A 15649-nucleotide genomic window follows, 5' to 3' on the forward strand; every position below is an offset into this window, starting at 1 on the left:
AACTCTCGCCCACCTGACCCCAGGGAACATGGGTACCATAAAGAGTCTCTACCCACAGTGGCTTCTTTTTAACCTCGCCCTGCTTTGTCTGAATCCCCTGGATACACCCTCAAAGACAGATGCCATGCACACCTGCCGAATGGACTCTAGGGCCCCTGTGGCTTAGCTAACAAGATCCTGTTTCTCCCCTAGAGACAGTTCATGTTTAACCACCCTTAGGCCCTTATTCTCCTCAACCAGCCCCACCAGCAGGGTCTCCTGCCCACTTTAGGTCACCCCCAAGCCTGTGTGTCTCCAACCAGTGACGCTGTGTTCACTAGGAGCAGTTCTCCACATAAGGATCTGTCTCCCCCAACTGCCTGGCAGGTCTCTGGAGATCATGACCCCTAGGGATGTTTGGCATATGAATCTATAAATCAATGGAATGACAGGGGCAACAGAGTAAATGTCCTAAAGACATGGCCGATACCTTCTCAGAGGGTTTGAATGTGCCAGTGGAGCTCTGACAGTGTGGACTGGGACCTTCTGCCCCTGGTGACCAAAGAGGTCCTGCCCTTCCTTGGTTGACATCTTCTGTGGCTCCTTTCCCCCCCCCCTCAGTCCCCGCCTAATTGGCTGTCAGGGATGCTTCATACAGAAAGGGAACTGTTCCTTGAAGCCTCACAGCCTGTGATTAGATCTATGGCAGCTTCCTAAGCAGCTCAGTGGTTTCCATGGCAACCCGGCTGGTACCTGCCAGGCAGTGGGCCACCTGCAGGAGAGGGAAGGAGAAACAGAGAAAGGTGTAAGGTTGCTGCCTGAGGCAGGACTGGTGGAGCTAAACCTAGAGACCTAGGGAGAGAGAGAGGCTCAGGGATAAGGGGTGAGCTGTGAGCTTGAAAGGGAGTTTGATGGGGTGGGGATAAGGGTTGTAGGAGGCTGAGACTTTGAAATAGCGAGGCCAGGCAAGGAGGGAGGGTGTGGAGAGTGGCAAGGAATAAAAGGAGATATAGGACAAGCCCTAAGGACAGGTGAGGGTACCTGGTTAGTCTGGGTAAAGAAGCAGGAAGCCAGAGTTTGCATGCTGGAGAAACTGAGGCAAAGAGTGCCTCTACCTCATGCTAGCACACACCTTAATTTTATAAGAAAGAGGACACATCACTGCTCCTGAAGCCCTCAGTGTCTGATCTTAACCCATCCCCAGCTGGCACCTGAGCGCCCTGGCCTGCTCAGTGACAGAGCCTTCAAAAATTCCCCACACGGCTTAAGGACCACAACGAGAACTGCACAGTGTAGATCCTTGGCACTTTGCATCAATGGCAGTGGAGCAGGGCCATCTCCAGATGCCTGTCCAAGGACAACCACTGACGGTGGCACTGAGGTCCCAAGTCAGCTTGTCAGGACAATAAGAAAAGGTGCCAGTCTGGCACTGAGGAGTCACTGACCAGTCTTAGGATCCCAGACAGTCACTCTCATAATAAACAGGGTCAGACTGGGCCATCAGCAGAATGCTTCACTTTTGGCAAAAGGGGCTCACTCAGGTGAGATATGTTTGCCCATGTTTGGGTAAGCCTGCTGGCTTCAGGCTTGGATCCAAGTGCTCCAAAAGTGTCTATGGTAGAGCTGGGGGTATATATAGTTCAGTGCTTGCCTGTCATTCACAACTCCCTGAGTCCAATCCCCCAGCACTGAATAAAAACCAGCTGTGGTGGAGCACACCCGGAATCCCAGCATTCAGAAAGTGGACATGGAGGAACCAGAAGTTGAAGGTCATCCTTAGCTACATAGCAAGTTCAAGACCAGTTTGGGGTATGTATAACCTTGGTTCCAAACAAAACCAACAAGTCTCCCTGTGGCTTCTTCTTTATAGCTTTAAGCTCAGGCCAGCAGCTGGGGCCCACATCCCTGTCCCAATGAAGAGAGGCACTCTTTTAGCCAAATGGTAAAAACAGAAGTCCCAGGGCTTATGTTCATTAGGTAGGAGTGGGTCACATATCTGTTCCCACATTAGGACAGTGGCAGTGCCATGGACTGCTCTAGGAATTGTATAGAGATTAACCCACAACTGCCATTATTCCACTTCAGGGGCATGGAAATTGAGGGATACCACAGATGGAAGTTACCCACAGCGGAGGTGGATTTCTGGCCGTCTCCCAGGCATCATGGCTTTAGGACTCGGAGGCTATGGAAGTCTGGATTCCCGGGTCTTGTCACCAGAGACCCCGCTTCCGAGATCTGGAGTAGCCAGTGGCAGGGCTCCACTGTACTCCAAATGACACGGAGTTACCCTCAACTGCTAGAACCATCCACAGTGACTCTGGCTTTGCCCCACTGCTAACCCGGGTGTGATAGTGCCATAGACCCAGTCCCTTAGCCATGAGGACCAAAAAGAAAGGGAGGCTAGGCATAAGCGAAGATGACAACTCTGGAATCCCAGGAAGCAATGTTGGGAGCCTTATGCCCTCCTTTGCCTCTCTCCCTTACCCCTGGTGTGGGGAGATGAGTGTACCTGCTGACAAAATCGGATGAGACTTGTAAAGCATACAGGATTGTAAGGAACACAGGAAGAGCTCAACAAAAATCTGGCACACTTAACGTGAGCACATAAGTGCTTGTGTCTTTTTGTTTGTTTGTTTGTTTGTTTGTTTTTTCGAGACAGGGTTTCTCTGTATCGTTTTGGAGGCTGTCCTGGAACTCACTCTGTAGACCAGGCTGGCCTCAAGCTCACAGAGATCTGCCTGCCTCTGCCTCCCCAGTGCTGGGATTAACCGCATGCGCCACCAACGCCAGGTCTCGAGTGGTTATGTCAATAGCAAGAATAATTCAAAAGCCTTGGCTACTCACTTGCACACATATGTGTGAGGATGCAAGCACGCAGAACATATGGAACACGCATGAACAGACATGCAAGTGAGCACTACATTGCCTGTGTGTTCTGAGGACTTTTCACACAGCTTCATTTCCTGGAGATTCTGCAGGAGTTGGCTGATGGTGTCTGCTCACAATGGGCCCCGTCGGCGAGTCTGGGAGGGAGGAAGCAGCTCCAGGCAGGGCAGCATTGTGGCTCCAACCTGTTGTTTAAATCCATCCTAGTTCTTTGGGGGCTCGTCCGCACTAATTCCTAGCGGGATTACCTTGTATGCGCTGCTTAACCTCACTGAGCCTGTTCAAACCTTCATAAAATGAGGGTGAGAAGGTACCTATATCTCAGGGTGGCCATGGGAAAGGAGGACTTGAGGTCTGAAGCCTTGCTTCTGGCTGCAGAAAGGGCTGTGCGGGAGAAACTGTGACAATGGCTTTCTATCAGCCACCTCCCCTGGATGATCGCTCTGGTGGGGGGGGCACCAGATATGCATGTTTGCGGGACTGAATCAGTGTTTAAATCCTCCAGACAGCCAGGTCCCCCTCCTGCTACTGTGGCTGTGGCAGTGTCAGCGCTGAGTGACTGCCTCCCTTCCAGAGCCCAGCAGGCCCAGCACTGCTGACAGCTTCCCAGAGCACTCAGCGCCTCCCCCTGCAGTTACAAATGGTGGGCTGCTGATTATAAATTGCGGTGATATGTAATTTTCATTTAGGGGGTTGTGTAAACTCATAGGATCCATACTGGGTATGGGCCGCTGTAATTCACACTGCTCAGTCTCCTTCTGGGGAAAGGGCATCGGAGGCCTGGCTTGGCATGTCTAAAGTCAGTGATGACAACCCCACACTCAGGGGCATGGGGTGTCAGAGACAAGACTGCCCCCGGGGCAGCTACAGAACCTTCCAAAGAAAATTATCTACTGCAGACCTTCAGGCCACCCTCTCTCCCCTCCCCCAGCAGTGGGGACAAGTGCCCAATCTCAAACTATGTGTTCATCATCTTCACCCCTGTGAAACTCTGTGTCATCAGCTCCTAGGATCTCATTACTTCTTCTGTGAAACTGAGCCAATAAGATGCCCGTGTTGGGGCTAGAGAAATGGATCAGCAGCTCAGAGCACATATGCTCTTGCAGAGGACCCAAGTTCTGTTACCTAGCATCACAGGAAGTGGCTGGGAAGTCTTAACTTTCCAGCTCCAAGGGATCTGACTCCCTCTTCTGGCCTCCTTGGGTACTGCACTCACATGCATAAGCACAAAACAGACATACATACACACAAAATTAAAAATAAAATACCTTAAAACTACATCATAGGATGCTTGTGCACAGGGATGAACACATGCACACACAAACATGTATGTGGTGGATTCTTTTTTTGTTCTTTGGCTTTTTTGGGGGTCCACCCCCAGCTCCCAAATAAATCACACACATAGTCTTACTATTAGTTATAAATGTCCAACTGTAACTTGACTTGTTTCTAGCCAGCTTTTCTTATCTTAAATTAACCAGTCTACTTTTTCCCTCTGGGCTTTTATATTCCTCTTACTTTTTTAAATCTTACTCTTACTCTGGGATGGCTGGGTGGCTGGGCGGCTGGGTAGCTAGGTGGCTGGGTGGCTGTGTGGCTGGGCGGCTGGGCGCTGGGCGGCTGGGTGGCTGGGTGGCTGGGCGCTGGGCGGCTGGGCGGCTGGGTGGCTGGGCGGCTGGGCGGCTGGGCGCTGGGCGGCTGGGTGGCTGGGTGGCTGGGCGCTGGGCGGCTGGGCGGCTGGGCGCTAGGCGGCTGGGTGGCTGGGTGGTTAGGTGGCTTGGTGGTTGGGCGGCTGGGCGGCTGGGCGGCTGGGCGGCTGGGCGGTTGGGCGGCTGGGTGGCTGGGCGGCTGGGCGGCTGGCCCCTGAGGTCCTCTTCTCCTTGTTCTCTCACCCTCCTTCTATTTATTCTCTCTGCCTGCCAGCCCCATCTGTCCTTGTTCCTGCCTTGCTATTGGCTGTTCAGCTCTTTATTAGGGCCACAGTAACACAGCTTCACAGACTTAAACAAATGCAGCAGAAACAAAAACCACACACATCAAAATAATAGTCTACCATGTATGTACACACACAAGCACTCACAAGTCTCATCTCCCACATGAATTGTCCCTTCAAAAAGGACTTGTCATTTAGCCCTGAGTCCAACAAGGACCCAGAGAACTGGGCTGGGGCTCCCTGTACCTCCAAGAGCTCTTGAGGACTGAGAGCCAGACCATTCTATCTGCTGCCTGATGAGGACTTTGTTCCAGGTTGGACGTGACAACCACCATCTTGAGGCAAAGCAGCTATGATCACCTAACCAAGGTCATTTTGAGATGGGGTCTTAAGGATTCCCTTATAGAGGAAGGAAGATCCATGAGGACTTCATGAGGTCCTCCCAAGCCCCCCCACTCTCTCCGAGGCCTATCCCCTCTCTGAGACCCCTCACCTCCTTGAGGCCCCTCCCCTCCCCAAGATTCCAGGAGTCTTAAGGGATAAATAGCCAACTGGGTGGGACTTAATGGTGGGGTAGCTGTCCCAGAGGGCTCCAGTGCTGCCACTATTCTGGGGTAACACCAACTGGGGGTGGCACTGTTTGATGACATGGCTATCCAAGAGTCACCTATGATTCTGTAAGAAACCCCAGTCAACTCATTGGCTGGCCAAGCTCGTACTGGACGGAAACCTTTCTTTGGTTCATGGGTAGCCTCTCTACCTAGAGTGAGTAGATGTTTTTCTATGTCTCCTCAGGAGCTCACACAACACCTGCACTCTAGAGTTAGCATAACTCGGGTAACAACTCACCATTCATGACAGCACCATCTGCTCCCAGATGCTCTCTCAAGCTGGCATGAAGCTTTTGAATCCTGTTCTTACAGTCCCCCTTCCTCTGTGATCTATGGACTATGCCTTCCTGTGTCCCAGTTAGCTTCCAGCATGCACTCAAACTGTTCGTGTGCATTAACATCCCCTATTTGGCAGCTGTCTCAAAGGACAGCATTCAGGCTTAGGTCCCAAGGCTGGCATTCAGCAGCCATGTTCAGTCTGGCCTGTTCAGACCACCTACATGGATGGACGGGTGGGTGGATGGATGGATGGATGGATGGATGGATGGATGGATGGATGGGTGGGTGGGTGGGTGGATGGATGGGTGGGTGGGTGGGTGGTGGGTGGAGGATAGGAAATAAAGCATTGATAGGATTAAATGGGCAGGTATGTGAGTGGGCAAAATGTGGGAATAAGTGACTGGGCAGACAGACAGTTAAATGAGCTGTTGACTCCCATTTCGTCTCTCAATTCCTCTTTCTACATCTATCTATTCTTGTGTGTGTGTGTCTGTCTGTCTCTCCTGTCTTTGTTTTCTTCTTTTTCCTTCTTCTGGAGTCATAAAAACCTGAAAAATTAGCCTTGGGTGGCTCATGAAGGGGTGAATGGGTGGGCAAATCCATGGATCAGTACATGTATGTCTGAGTCAAGGGGTGAATGGATAAATGGTTAGCTCTTGGCTATCTTCTCCTGTCTTGGAAGGCTTACCCATCTGAATGTAAAACTCCCTGCACCAAGGCCTGGAAGGGTCCCTGCAGGCTGCTCAAGTCAAAGCCCCCGGAGAGTGGACCAACCCCAGACTCACCCATTCATGCAAACCCCCTGTCAATAACAGCTAGCGAAGTAAAGGCCGAGCAGGACCAGCAGGAGTAACACAAGGCCTGCACCTATAAGCATCCTCACACCCACATTTGACTGACACATTCCTACAAGCACCAGGCCCATAGCCCCATTTCAGAGCCAGCCTGACCCCAGTGAAGGTAGCTTCCTTGAGGTTAACTGTGCACCTCTTGGGAGGAGCCCCAGCGCTGTCTTCTTCTAGGTCTAAGTTTGGCTCCGCCACTCCTCCATCCCTTTCTCCTCAGGTGGCTTTGCTCTCGTGGTGACAACCCTAATCCCATCGCTGTGCCAACTGTAGTGTGCATCTCTGCCCAAACCCTACACACTAGCAGACACTGCTTTCTGCTTCATCCGGAAGAAGCCAAATTAAAGGCAACTGATCTGCCTCCGTTTGCTTTCTCAAGCTTGTTTCTCTTGGCTTAGAGCTACCTTTCTTAAACACTTTCAGAACCGAGACTTTGATTCTGAACCAAGACGGAGTAACCAGGCTCTCTGCCCTCTTTACTACTGAGTACAGACAAGTGCTTGTGTGTGAGGCAGAAGCCTAAGTAGAGACCATAGAGAAGGCAGGCTTGGGGACATCAGGAACTAAGGGGTGGCCAGTTCTTTGAGCTCTTTCTTTGCCTTGAATAGCTCGGGCTAGGCACTGGAAATGCCGACACACTGGTGGTGCCTTTGGGAGAAGATTTTTAAAATAGTCCCAAAGGGATCTTGCTGTGACTAGACCAAGAAAGAGCAGGAGCCTCAGACACAGGAAACTTCTAGATACAAAGCAGCCATGTCAGCTAAGCATCAATGTGAGGCCAAGCAGAGAGGTCCACCTACCCCTCCACACAGAATCAAAGAAAACCGTGGACAGCTACAATTCCCATCACACCAGACAATCACACACTGCTATGGTTCTAACATGAGGTGACTTGGGAAAGGCTTACTCCCCAAATGATGGAAGCTCGAGTTTAGAAGGTTCTAGAAACTTTAGTCTAGTGGGCCTAGTTAAAGGAACTATAAGTCACGGGAACCTATATCTTGTTCCAAGACTGAGTGACTCTGTGTGTGTCTGTCTGTCTGTCTGTCTGTCTGTGTGTGTCTGTCTCTCTCTCTCTCTGTGTGTGTATCTGTCTGTGTGTGTCTGTCTGTCTGTCTGTCCCCCTCTCTCTCTCTCTCCATGATCGCGCGCGCGCACACACACACACACACACACATACACACACACACACACACACACACACACACAGTTCCCACCTTGTTGACTTATATGCCCAAAACCGTGAACTTAAATGAGTCTCCCCATTCCCCTCAGCTGTTTGCTGTTTTACCCTGCCGTGTAAGGCTAGCCAACACAGAGACGCCTCTTCCCCTCTTCCCGCCACATCATAGTGACCACAGAGTCAGCAGAAGCTATGAGGGGACCACAGACTTCCACCCACCCCCAATGGGGATGAGGTGTCCCTCCCCCCCCCCAGCTTTAGTGGAGATAAGGGACTAAAGACCAAACTCGTCATAGCAGTCAGTGGTCCTGAGGCCTCCCTAGCTCCACCGCCAGCTGGGCGCTATTAAAGCCACCCTTCCCCATCCAGCCATAGTGGTGTCGCTGGACTCTTGGCGAGCACCTCAAACCCTGCTTCTGCCCAAGAGCAGTAATGGTCCCGCTCTGCTCTGGAGAGTGAAATGAGGATGCGTGGCGAGGCTGAACTCGCGCTCACCCCGAAACAAATGAGGTGGCACAGGGTCAGAAAATGTAAGCAGGATGGAAACTGCATAACACTCCCAGTGTTCCAGGACACAGGCGAAACCACTCACCTCACCGAGAATCGAGAGCTCAGCTTCAGTGAGAAAAGACAGGCAGCTGAGCCCAAAATAAGAAGATCCGGTGGAGATGCTAGAATCAGCCGAGAATGTTCTAAAAGCGGCCATCATAAAAATCCGTCAACAAGATGGGCCCAGGCAGGTGGAAGACACCCTCAGGCTCCAGGCAGGTAGGCGCCCTTGTATGGTGGAGAAGTGGGAGAGAGGACGGCTCAGGTGCCGTGGAAAGAAGCAGAGTTGAGGAGGTGAAGGTGGTGAGGAACAGGCTGGTGTGGGGGCCTGCTTGCTGCCGGGGCCGGGGTAATGTCTGGGCCCGGGCTGCTGCCAACAGCCATGTGTGAGTCCATGGCTCTACAGCAGCCAGGGTCAGAGTGGATGTCTGTGCCTCCTGTTACCACTGTGCGGATGCCTGGGGTCTGGTCAGCCACAGGAGACTGTGTCAGTGTCTGAGGGCCATGCTGCTGCTGGGGCCATACTGATCTGAGTGGCCTATGCTGCCACCCGGGGCCATGGTGACATCCAGCCCAAGATACTGTCTAGGGCCATGTCTGGGTCTGCGGTCCTGCAGCAGCTGGGATCTGTGTCGATGTCCATGCCCTGTGTTATCACAGGAGCAATATGCCTTGAAATCCAAGGGCTGTGCTGAGCTGGCCTTGCCCTTCACTGGTCCCGGGATAGCTGACTCTGTCCCTCATGGGAGAGCTGCTCCCCCACACACACACTAGGGAGAGAAGGCCCCACTCCTCATCACAAGCATGGGAGAGCTGCTCCCCATACACACACTAGGGAGAGAAGGCCTCACCCCTCATCCCAAGCATAGGAGAGCTGCTCCCCCACACACACACTAGGGAGAGAAGGCCCCACTCCTCATCACAAGCATGGGAGAGCTGCTCCCCCCCACACACACACTAGGGAGAGAAGGCCCCACTCCTCATCACAAGCATGGGAGAGCTGACCCTGACGGCTTGAATGCCGGAGAGGCTCCATCCCTCACCTGACTGACCAACTCAGATAAGACCCAGGCCCATATGCTGTTCCTCGGGTGGTCCACCCTAACATCTACCCCATCTACGACCTGCTAGACCTGGTGTGTGTGTGGGGGGGGTATCTTTGGAACGATAGTCTCAGGATCTCCCTGACTCAGGCAAGAGCAGCAGGTCCAGAGAAGTTTCAGTGAGCATCCAGTCATGATGCTGTGCCAGAGGCCAGAGGTCTTAAACCAGAACTATGACTCATTGCAATGAACATTTGCAGGTGGGGCTGACTGGACAAAAGATACACTGTGTGACACATCGAAGCTCCCCGTGCCGCTACAGTGAATGAAAGAGGTTGGAGATACGGAAAAGATGGAGGAGCCAGGTAGGCTTTTTTTTTTTTGCTTGTTTTGTTTTTAATTATTTTGGGAGGGGTGGATATGGAGGGAGAGGAGTGGAATTGGATACACAATGTGAAATTCCCAAAGAATAAATAAAGAATTATGTTATTCAAAAAAAAGAAAGAAAGAAAAATCCTTTAACAAGACATGTCAAATACACCTGAGACAGATAGGAAAACAAAATCAAAACAAAAAAAAAAAAAACTGAGTCTCAGAAAAGATAGGAAAATATTTAGAATTTAGAATATCCTTTGACAATTTTATACATGTACACACTGTATCTTGAACATACGAATCCCAACTCCCACACACACACAGACACACATACATACATATACACACACTACACACACATACCACATACATACATACATACATACGCACGCATGCACATGCACGTACACACACACACACACACACACACACACGCGCGCGCGCACGTGTTCCTTCCCCACATCCACACCAGTCCAGTTCGTGCTGTGTGATGGAAAGTTGACTGCTCTTGTTGGCTTGTTTTGTGAGGGTTTTGTGCAGGTAACCACACCTGCAGTGAGTTCACGTGTGTAATAGTCATGTTGTGACCAGAAGGCAGCACTTCATGGCAACAAAATAATGTTTACTAACCAAATGAAACATTTTAGAATTAACAACTGACCTGAACAAGGGGAAGCTCATGGATCCCAGCACTTGGGAGGCAGAGGCAGGCAGATCTCAGTGAGTTTGAGGTTAGCCTGGTCTGCAAAGCGAGTTCCAGACAGCCAGGACTATTACACAGAGAGACCCTGACTCAAAATACCAAAAAAAAAAAAAAAGACAAGTTCAGGGCTAGAGAGATGACTCAACAATTAAGAGCACTGTATGCTCTTCCAGAGGACCCAAGTCCAAGTTCAATTCCCAGAACCCACAACTGTTTGTAACTTCAGTCCTAGGAGATCCAATGCTCTCTTCTGACATCCACAAACACCAGGCATTCATGTGGTGCACACACACATATGCAAGCAAAATACCCAAACACATAATAGTTTTCAAGCCCCATGGATGTGGAGAATTATAAAGTATCTGCATTTATGCCTTCACAGAACCAGCAAAGGAGAAAGAGACTCCTTTTGAAAAATTGACTGAAAACTATTGAGGACGATTAACCTACACAGGATAGGGATGTCATATGATATTTTATTAGGGGGAAATCACTTACATGAGAAGCTGAGAGCCCAAGGTCAGCGCTCTGTTGCTCTCCTGACTGGAACTCCAAGAGAAAGGGCGTAGTCAGCACTACAGGTACCTAAGATCTCTCCCTACAGAAAAATTTCCAGTTTGATCAAAGATACAAACCCATAGGTTCAAAAGCCAGGCTAAATTTTAGGAAATCCACTAAGACACACCACAAATCAAACTTCAGTAAACTAAAGACAATGGACAAGATGTTGAACTCTCAGTGTGTAGAGCACTCGCCTGGGAAGGTCCCGCCTTTGAGCCCCAGCACTGAAAAAAAAATGGAGCAAGTGAATGAGGGAGAAGGGGAGAACAGTGAGAGGGAGAGAAGACGTGGAAAGCAAAAGAGATTAAACATCTGGGAGAACAGAGTCCAGATGACCATGTGTTTTTAGGAACCACAGAGCCCAGATGAACACGGTACAGCATTTTCAATGCTGGGGGAATAGGGGAACAGCCTGTCCACCCTAAATTCTATGTCTGGTGAAATTATCCTTCAGTAATAAAGGAAAGGTCAAGACATTATCCGACTGGGCTTGGGGTGTAGATCACTGGTAGAGTAGTTGCCTATTATACACAAGGCCCTGGCTTGAATCTTCTTCAATGACATTATCAGGCAAAAGGAAAACACAGGAATGAGAAGAATGTTCTTAGACTAATGAGGAGACAAAGCAAACTTGAAATATCAGGAAGGAAAAGCCTAAAAAGCAGAAATATATATCTGCATCATGAGCACCTTTTCCTCATGGGTTTTCTAAGTTATTGTTGGTGACTAAAGCAAAAAAAAACATTGTTCTCATTACATGCATAGGAAATATTTAGGATAATTGTAATTTTCAATTAGGAAGGAATGAGACTTCAAGGAAAGTAGCTTCTACATCTCACCCATACCAGTAAAATGGTAACAACGGCAGACAAAAGAAAAGTCACTCTAGAGGTGTACAAGAGATGCACTCAATACACTGCAGAGGTACCAAAACAATTCTAGTAAATGTTTAAATAACCCACAAGAAGGCAAAAAGGAGAATATAGAAATTAAGCACAGAAAGCAAAAAATAAAATGGTGAATAAACCTAACTTAAACCAATTACATTAAATGTAAGTGATCTAAATAAATTCACTAAAAGACAGGAATTTGCAGAGTGGGCTATAAATAAGAATGATCCAACTAAATACTGTGTACAATAAATTCACTTGAACTGTAACAATAAGGAAGGGTATGTGGCTGCACAGTAGAGCCCTGATAATAGCATGTGCTCACCCTTGAATTTAATACTCAGCACTGCAAAATAAAATACAAATCAATATAGTGATTGATGATAAAGGCATGATGAAAGGAAAATATATGGCTATAGTTATCAAAAGGAAGTAGAGATGCATATGTTAAAGTAATATAGAAGGTTTGGGGAGGGCTAGCAAACTGAAAATAATCAAAATGTTTTCTGGCAGGCAGGTGGTTGACTATATTGTGCATCCATCCTTTGAAATACTACTGAACAATAAAAGAGAACCAAATATTTATCCAAACAAAAATCCTAAAATATCATTACATCTATCCATCTGTTTTTATCTCCTTTTTCTGCTTTCAAGTCATTTTTGGACCTCTTTGAACTCTCTCTCTCTCTTTCTCTCTCTCTCTCTCTCTCTCTCTCTCTCTGTGTGTGTGTGTGTGTGTGTGTGTGTGTGTGTGTATTTGTATGCCTGTCTGTCTGTCCTGTCTGTCTCTTCTCTGTCTCTGTCTCTTTCTCCTCTCTCCCTTTTTTGGGGAGTGCTGTGCCTAGAATCAAAAGCCATGGGGAGAAAGGGAGGGAGGGAGGGAGGGAGGGAGGGAGGGAGGGAGGGAGGGAGGGAAGGAAGGAGGGAGGGAGAGAAGGAGGGAGGGAGAGAGGGAGGGCTGCATTAGGAAAAGACCCTCAGTCTAAGTTGTGAAGCTCTGGCTTGACCCAAAGGCAGTATGAGCAATGGAAGAATTCCAAGTTGGGAGCAGGGTGTTTGCCTCTGTCTGCAAAGGCTATGATACGTAGAAGTGAGGGCCTGGAAGTTTCTGGAGCTCCCTCAGGAAGGTCTTGGGAAGAGGCCACAGAAGGACACTGACAACCTTACTTGTGCAGAGCGTCAGCCGTCCTCTCCTCCTTTTCAAGGGTCATCAAGCCCCTGGCAGCCTGGGTGGAGGCAGGAGGAGCAGGCTAAGTGCTGGGCTCTGCAGACGCCCAGGTTCTGACACTTATCAGCTGGATCACATTTAACCTCTCGAGTTTCCACATCCTCATCAGAAAAATGGGCAGAGAAACGGCTCGGCAGCCAGGTGAAGAGTGTGTACAAGACCTGAGTTGTGCTCCCCCATCAGTGGTTCACAACCACCTATGATTCTAGATCCAGGCATCAGATGACCACTACTGGACCCATGGGTGTCTGCATTCATATGAACAAACCCATACACAGAGACACATGCGCATAGGATTAAAAGTAAGTCCTTAAAAATGGCCCCTTGTAAACCTAACAAAATAACTTTAAAAGGGTCTTTGTCCCCTGTCCCCAGTACCTGTAAGTGCTAATGACTTCCCTGGTGTGAGAAGTAAAGAAAGGGAGGCCCAAAAGTTCTCACAACAGTCACCCCTGAGTTTCATTTCATGGTGTTTCTCCTGCATAGGTCTCCCAGAGCTGGGGACTGAGCAGGGAGATTGGCAGGTGCTCCCAGTTAAGAAGGGAGCACTCCCACTGTTACCCCAAGACTCCAGTTTCTCCTCTGAGATTAGGTGGCCTTAACAATGAAACCTGATCCAGTACCTTCTTGAAGCCTCCTGTGGTAGTACAGAACACGGGCCTTACCTCCCCCTCCTGTGGTTTCCCCTCCATCTTCCTCTCTCCCCTCCCCTTCCTGTTCCTCCTCCGCTACTTCCTCCGTTCTCATCTTTAGCCTTCCTATCTATAGGCGAAGCCCCTTTCAAGGAGTAGAGCACCCAAGAACAGCACTGCCCCGTGGCCACAATGGCTCTCCAGGCCGGGAGCTCAGGGTTTGAGTCCTCACTCTGCCACTAACTCACTTCCTCTCCCTACTCTAAATGTGGCTTCTAGCTCCCCAAGGGCCTCCCACCACCAGTCCAGGGCACCTCTGCCTCTGCCCAACCCTCCACCCCAATGCTAACTACACCGGAGTTGTAGTCCCAGACCTGCTCACAGCTTGTGAGAGCTTGGCTTGGACTGCTAGGGCCCCCAGCACTCCCAGGTACCCCTTCCAGTCCAGTGCTGAGCAACCCTCCCCCAAAAAAACCCCACATACAGATGAATGCCATGGTGGGGGACTCCAGCATCAGTGGTGGCCCAGCCTTCTTCTCAGAGAGGCCCAAAGGAGAAAGAAGCTTCCACCTGCCTGAGCCAACTGCAGGGGTTGGCCAGAGACAGGGTTTAAAAATACGAGTGCCTGAGGACCCTCCCTGCCAGCTGCCCACTCATCCCACAGGCTCTGCCGCCCACTCCACAGATGCTCTCGGGCCACTGTGGGCGACACAAAGGGAACACAGTGGGGGGTGAGTCCAGAGGGGCCTGGGGGTGGCTGGTGAGGGGGGGTGGACACTCCTCAGAGCTCAGACCACAGAACAGTGTGTTTAGGCCATCTGGCCATGCCCACTTCAGTCCCCAGAGAGAGCCAGGCAGAGTTTGCTCTGATTCTGCCACGGGTCCTAGAGCCTGACGAGCCTGAAATCACAAACTAACTGCGTGAGTCTGGGTAGGCCACTTGCCCTCTCGAGCACTATTTGTAACAGTACAGATTTCACAGTCTGGTTTTCCTGAGAGTCGGGATAGCACCTGCCGCACCGGGCTGGAGGGAGTGCTCAGCCAATGGTAGTCTTTGCTGTCATGGATGTTAAGATGGGGTGTGGCTGCTAAAACATATCCAGATGTGACTGGAGGTGAGGGGATGAGGTGCCCCATCCTCCTCCTTGCCAACCTCCAGAACCCCAAAGTCCAGGCACCCTAGTTTCATGGAAGCTGACACTAGATTCCTTTCTGGGTAAGTGAGCCCCGAGAGGACAATGCTCAAAGAGGGAGCCAGAGGCTACTGATGTGAGCCTCCTCTCCAAGACAGAAGCACTGTACCCCTGGAGCTGGGAGGGGTGCTGGAGAGCTCCGGGCCACCCAACAGAGGTCCAGAAAGGTAAGGGGATTTGTCCAAGTCAAGAAGAGCAAGGCCCAAACTAGGGCTCTAGGCCCCTGACCAGGCTACCCCACACCAAGCAGCTTATGCGTCCTGCTCACACCAGGCCCAGCTCCAGCTCTAGGCTGGGTGGACTGCTGAGCACCGTGGGTGTGGGAGCCAGGCGCTCTGCTGGGCTTCAGCAGGATCCTGAGGACCACTCTATTACCAGCCCCACCAGGGCCTACTTTACCCTTATGTAACCTGCTGCTCGTTATGTAACGTGCTGCTGCCTGCTGAAGTGGAGCTCCAGAAGCAGAACGGGGCTGGGGAGAGGCCTCACACAGGAAACAGACCCGGTCCCCGGCACTGAGGATGTGAAGGGCTGGAGTCCCACAAGTAACAGTGGGGTCTACCTCTTCAGCAGAGAGCAGGGACTCCAAAGTCCCAGGCTAGTGCAAGGTCCCTAATGGAGTCCCCCAAGTGTCACTCACAGGCGGGGAGGTGAGGATTTTGGAAGTCAGGGATTGCAGACCCTTGGGGCTGAGTGTGAGCTGGACTATCCTGCCCAGTAGCCAGGTTGCTTCTCCCATGTCATTTCACTTACGTGGTC

General features: G+C 50.5%; 1 long non-coding RNA gene across 1 annotated transcript in view; it reads right to left on the bottom strand.

Moving 5' to 3' along the window:
- Window positions 1-14283, bottom strand: part of LOC121143876 — a 66739-nt gene extending 52456 nt beyond the window's left edge. The window contains exon 1 of the long non-coding RNA XR_005881163.1: window positions 14182-14283. This is a non-coding gene — a long non-coding RNA (uncharacterized LOC121143876). The remainder of the gene's footprint in view (window positions 1-14181) is intronic.
- Window positions 14284-15649: the final 1366 nt, after the last annotated feature.

The sequence above is a fragment of the Mesocricetus auratus genome, unplaced genomic scaffold, assembly GCF_017639785.1.
Source record: "Mesocricetus auratus isolate SY011 unplaced genomic scaffold, BCM_Maur_2.0 Super-Scaffold_100014, whole genome shotgun sequence".
Lineage (NCBI taxonomy): Eukaryota > Metazoa > Chordata > Mammalia > Rodentia > Cricetidae > Mesocricetus > Mesocricetus auratus.